The sequence below is a fragment of the Tamandua tetradactyla genome, chromosome 7 (assembly GCF_023851605.1).
Source record: "Tamandua tetradactyla isolate mTamTet1 chromosome 7, mTamTet1.pri, whole genome shotgun sequence".
NCBI lineage: Eukaryota > Metazoa > Chordata > Mammalia > Pilosa > Myrmecophagidae > Tamandua > Tamandua tetradactyla.
Window position 1 is genome coordinate 1149135 of NC_135333.1, and position 6493 is coordinate 1155627.

The following is a 6493-nucleotide window of genomic DNA, read 5'->3' on the forward strand; positions in this document are numbered from 1 at the left end:
AGACACATAGGCCAATGGAATCAAATTAAGAGCTCAGAAATCAAACCTAACTTTTATTCCTGTAGTGGTTTGTGTGTACCCCAGAAAAACATATTCTTAAAACTAATCCATTCTTGTAGGTGTAAATCCATCGTAAGCAGGATTTTTTGACGAAGCTACTTCAGTTAAGGTTTGACCCACCTCATTCAGAATAGGACATAATCCTGTTACCTGAGTCCTTTATGAATGGAATGATATGGAAAGAGAGGGAGAAAGTCATGGAAGCAAGAAGCTGAAAGCCAGAAAACCTGGAAGAGAAGGGAGAGACGACCAGTTGCTGACATGTGGCAGAGGAACCAAGGATTTCTGGTAGCTGGTCTTCAGCAAGAAGTCATCATCTTGATGTCTTTTTTTTTTTTTTTTTTTTAGTTTTCATCAACAATTTTATTAATTTTTTTTTTTTTTTTTACATAAGTTACATAAGTTAACCCACTTAGGTTAGGCCAGAGATGTTTCAGATTTTGGAGCTCCCACTTTCAATTCCTTCAATCTCCTGGTAGCGGACTTTATTGTGACTGCAGAGGGGGTGCTGTATGTCCAGGCATCACTAGCTGTTTTCCTATGGGAATCAGAAAGTACAAGATCCCCATAGCTTGTCTCCTCAAGTTTGCTTGGTGTGCTGGCTGATTGCATCACCATTTTTCTGAGGAAGGTGCTGTAACAGATCCAGCATTTACCATTGCTTCCAAACGTCATATTGCATTTTGCCATGTTGCTGCAAACGAATTCAGTTCTGTGTGGGATCTCGGCCATTCCACCTGGTCCGGACTGATGTGCATTGTGTGCCTGGTCACTAATGTTCCCCCAGCAGTTGTTCTGTACCATTCTTGGCTATTGTGCTAATTTGCAAGCTGCCAGAATGTGACACAACAGAACTGGAAGGGCTCCCCAAAAAGGGACTCTAATAAGTTACAAATTTACAGTTCTAAGGAAATGAGAGTGTCCAAATTAAGGTACTACAAGAGGTTATCTTCACTTGAAATGGCCAATGGGTCTGGAACACCTCTGTCAGCTGGCTAGTCATGTGGCTGGCATCTGCTGGTCCCTTGCTCCTGAGCTTTGTAGCTTTCAGCCTCTGTTCCTGTGGAGGTTCCTCACTTTACTTCTCCAGAGCTGACCTTCATCTCTTGTCTTCACTTGGCACACTCCAGGTTCTGGCTGGCTTAACATCTCATGACAATGTCTGGTGGGCTCCAAGCATCGCCAAACATCCATGTCTCTGTTCTCCACATGTCTGCATCTGTGTCAGCTCTGCTGAGAATTTTCTGTTGGCTCTGAGGCTCCTGTCATTTTTTTAGGCTCTGTCATTTCTGGGATTTCCTCAAAATGTTTCCTGTTTTAAAGGATTCCAGTAAACTAATCAAGACCCACCTGGAATGGGTGGCATTACATCTCCTTCTAATAATCATAGGTCACACCCACAACTGGGCATGTCAAATCTCATGGAGGCAATCTAATCAAAAGTTTCCAATCTACAGTATTGAGTCTGGGTTAAAATAAATGACTACCCCAAAAAATTTGATCAGAATTAAAACATGGCATTTCTGGAGTACATAATACTTTCAAACCAGCACAGCTATTTACTAGCCGTGCAGGAGGAGGAACTAAATTCCACACCTCATTAGTCTGCCATCTTGTTAATATCTTGATGATGTCTTGATTTTGACATTTTCCTGTCTTTGAACTGTAATCTAAGAAATTCCTATTGTTTAGGCCAGGCTATTTCACAGTATCTGTTTTCAGTAGTCTAGGAAACTAAAACAGATTTGGTAAGAAGAGAATGGGGTGCTGCTACTGCAAATACCTATATGTGGAAATGGCTTTGACATTGGGTAGTGGGTAGAGGCTGGAAGAATTGTGAGGTACTCGATAGAAAAAGCCTAGATTGCTTTGAAGAGACTGTAGAAATACGGTTGCTAGCAGGACTTCTGATGAGGCCTTAGAATAAAATGATGATTACCTTGTTGGAAACTGGAAGAAAGATGATTCTTGTTTTAAAGTGGCAGAGAATTTGGCAAAGTTGAGTTCTGATGTTAGATGGAAGGCAGAATTTGAAAGTGAAGAGCTTGGATGTTTGAGGATAATTCCAAACTAGATATAGAAAGTGCAGCCTAATTTCTCCTTGCAGCTTAGAGAAAAATACAAGAGAAAAAGTGATAAGCTGAGGACTGAACTCCTGGGCAAAAAGAAATCAGAAATTGATGGTTTGTTAAATTCTGAGTTTTCAGATAGTGAGTCCCCAGAGAACAGGTCTCCATGTGAGGTTTAACTGAACATGGAACCAGTCAGCCATTTTAGTGCAAGTCAGGACTGAAGATGCAGTTACCCAGAAAGGGTTTGTGGAAAGTTCTGCTCTTTAGTGGTTTGGACTCCTTTGTACAACGTGCAATACTGACAGGTTTTTTTTTCTGTGTGATCTGACTGAATGGAACCATTGTCAGATTGGATGAAAAAGAATAGAAAAGGGACAGACTGTAGACTAACAGCCAGCATCAATTTCCTCAATGAGTGAGGAAGGCTTTGAGATGACTCTAACCTCAACAGTTTCTGACTGTAGGAGAGCTCCTGGGTGAGAGCCTCCTAAGTTCATTCAACACCCTCAACTAGGAGAAAATAATAATATTGTTGATTATTACACAGCAATAATAATAAAACAATAATTGTTGTTTTAAGCCATTAAGATTTAGGGCGATTGACTATACAGTTTATAAGTGAAACAGACTTTGGTAACAGCAAGAGGGTTACTGTTAGAACAAAACACGGTGGTGACTTTGAAAGCAGGTGATGTGAAGAAGTTGGAATGTCCTTGAAGGGACTGCCAGCTGAAGCCTGACAGCCTTCAAGGAGACTGTTTTAGTTTGCTAAAGCTGTCAGAATGCAACACACCGGAGATGGATCAACTTTTAATAAGGGGATTTATTTAGTTAAAAATTTATAGTTCTTCAGAGGAAAAGTAGCTAGCTTTTATCTGAGTTTCTCTGTCACATGGGAAGGCACACAGCCACGTCTGCTGGCCTCTCCTGGCTTCTGGGTTCCAATGGCTTTCTCCAGAGAGATTCCTTTCTGCATATCCGAATATCTGGGCTGAGCCTGTGAGTGCTGAGATGAGGTATGCTGAGCTGCTGCGCTCTCTTTTGACCTCTCTCTTTTAAGCTTCCAGCTAACTAAGTTAAACCTCACTCATTGCAGAAGGCACTCCCCTTAGGTGACCACAGTTATCATCAGCCATAGATGAATTTCACATACTGGTGATTTAAGTCCACGAAAACAGAACAATGGGGCGTCATCACCTGGCCAAGTTGACACCTGAACCAAACTACCACAGAGGCCATTGGGGAAAGCTTTAAAAGAAAGGCAGGAAAATATTGGAAGCTAGAGGAAAGGAGACTCTTGTTATGCCATGGCATAAAGTTTAGCAAAGTTATCTGTGGTTATATATATGCACCATTGTGTCCAAATATTTTGATGGTGAAATCAGTACTTTCCTCTCCGTAGGGTTTAAGATTTCAGCAATGGCAAACTTCCAGAGATCTCTTTGTACTTTACAGCTGAGCTATCAGTTCTATGAACCATGGACAACCCTTTTTGCTTTACAGCTTGGTTGCCAAATTTGTGTTGCTGAGAAGTTTTCTTTGTTCTCCAGCTTTCTTTTCCATACCTCAGGAGATCTTCAAGTATCCTGCTGTCCTGCTGCCAATCTTTGCAGGAAAGTGATCTTTCATTCTGTGAAGACCCAGATTGCTTGAGAAGGGATTTTCTTAGTCTTTTCCTCTTCCCCCAGCCTTTGGAACTGAAAGGCATAGGTTTTTAGGTTGGATTTCTCTCACTTTCCTGTTATCCCCCTTACTCCTTATTCCGAGTACAGCTGCCTTGCACATAGGAGTAATCTTGCCCTCCTGAGAAGTTTACTCTCTCAATATCTTCAAACATTCTGTGAACACTTATTAAAAGAGTTGCTAGGTTGGTAGATAGGTACAAATTTATTATGTTGCTGGGACTCCTTTAAATTATTCTTTCATGCCTGCCCACATACGGCTGTTAATTTTGTTCAAGGTTTGGTTGGCTTCTCCTTCCCCACCAGGTAAGGCAGATCCCTCTCCGTCCTACTGTTCAACCAGGGATATGAGCAGCCACAGGTCTTTTCTCTTCTGTGAAGGACTCTGCTCTCCGAGGTTTAGTTCACTTAGGTTTGTTTGCATCCTTAGCTCTCTGATGAGTTTTTTAAAAATATTATCTTATACCTTATCTCTCATTTCAGTTGTTAGGGTGAGAGCAATTGTTTCTAGTGGCTTTCTATACTCCAACAGGAAAAAGAAGTATGTATTTTTATTTTATTTTATTTTTTTATTTAAACTTTTGTATATTTTTAAAACTTCAATCTCTACCGCTGCCTTCACATGGGTTTCTTCCCTGTGCATTTATGCCTGTCTCCAAATCTTGCTCTTCTAATAAAAATACCAGTCATTGGATTTAGAACCTACCCTAGCTGGCATGACCTCAGCTTGATTACACCTGCAAAGATTTTATTTTAAAATGAGGTCACATTCTCAGGTTCGGTATTCAACACATCTTTTGAAGGGATTCAATTCAACCCATAACAATTGGCTTCCGGTTTTCTCTGTTATAAATGATGTTTTGTGAACAAACAAAAAACATTTTTAAATCCTATTTATGCATGGTGGTGCACCATGAGAACTGTATTCTACTTAAAATTCAGTAACATACCCTAAAATGGTTGAAAGTAAGTCCTTAGTAAATAAATTTTATCAACACTTCCCTGAGCAAAAATATTCATGATGATACTGACAAAGCACACTGTAGATTTTATTAATTTTATATGTATGCTTTTAAACTACAAAGCATTACCTGAATATGTCAGAAGAGGTGGGAGGAGGGATGCTTGGAGGACAAATACAACAGATATCCCACTTGCGGGAGTCTGTTAAGACTGAATTGCCTGGAAATAAAACATAATGTAGCATGGGATTTAACTTGGGATCCTGAATGGGATTCATAAGTTCCCTAAAAAGAGTATACACAACAGGAATGAATTTGCATTTTTCTTGGGAAAGGCTCCATAACATTCCTTAGATTATCAAGGGGGTCCATGAACTAATGTGGTAAAAAATCCCTGCCTTAGAATTTCTATGTTTAAATGGAATGTGGGTCCTTGAAGGCATTCATAACATAGTGGTTTCATATGTTTGAAAATAATGAACTACATTTCAAAATTGAAAACTCAGGATATACAGTATCTTATTAAGGAGATCATGATCTGTCAATTAGACTAGGCTGGGATGCTGTGCTCTTCATCAATGGTTTTACAGGTTAATAAGTTCAAGGCAAAATTATATGTCGTCTTAAGTCTTCTTCCTTGTTTTCCTTGCTCAGTCTTCAAGGCCTGTTGGTCTTTCTGTGACTAGATTAAGATATCTGAGTATCCTAGCAATCTAACAATTTGTTGCCAATTTAGCTGATATCATCTAAGTATTGCACAATAGTTATTTAGCATAGCTGGGAAGAAAATATTTATACACATTCTATATATAATTTTTAGACACCAGATAATATTTTAGGATTAATACACATTCAAATTTTATAGGAAATAAATGTCTCATTCCTAGTGATAGGATTACTTCAGGTATTATTTGGTTCTAGAATTTCTGATTATGAGTGTAATTTGCCAAGGTCATGTGACCACCAGGTGATTGGTTTTGAAATTGGCAGCCAGACAAATAGTAATTCTGTAAGTTTGGCCTGTATTTATTGTAGAGATACTCAATAGAGTTAGGCTTGCACAGGCAAGAGATCTTCTGGAATGCTTTTCTCAAGGGAGCCATCTACTTTGATAAGAGCAATACTAGTTTATATTTTGCCAGTTATGTAAAGAATTGACACAACAGTTCTAATTTTTTCCAGTGATGTTATAGTAATTCTTTATAGGTTGGGGATGGTGGGGACTGTCCTGCTGGTGCACATCTTAATCCAGCTCTGGTTGCGCTTTAGAAAGTCCCCTCAAATAAATGCCCTCCTCTCTCTCATCACTAGTGTTAAGCTTATAAATTCTAGTTTAAGTCCTCATTATTTCTGAATTGGAATTATTATAATATCCTCCTATATAAGGCCCTGCTTCTAGGTTTTCCTTTCCCATCCATCATGCATACTATCAGAATAATCTTTCTAAAAATATTACTTTATAAGTATGTCTTTCTCACCAGACTGTGAGTTCCCTATGCTTTATTCATCCATGTTTCTCTAGGACCTGGCACTATGCTTAGTATATGACAAGTGTTTTAAAATGTTTATTAAGTGAAGTATGGATATATTAATGAGCCAATATTAAATAACTGATATCTAACTTTGAAATTTTGGCAGACATCTTCCCCATCCCCTTCCCCCACCATGCCAACTAATTTTGGGGTGTGTGTATGATTAAAACAACAGTCTTGTCTTT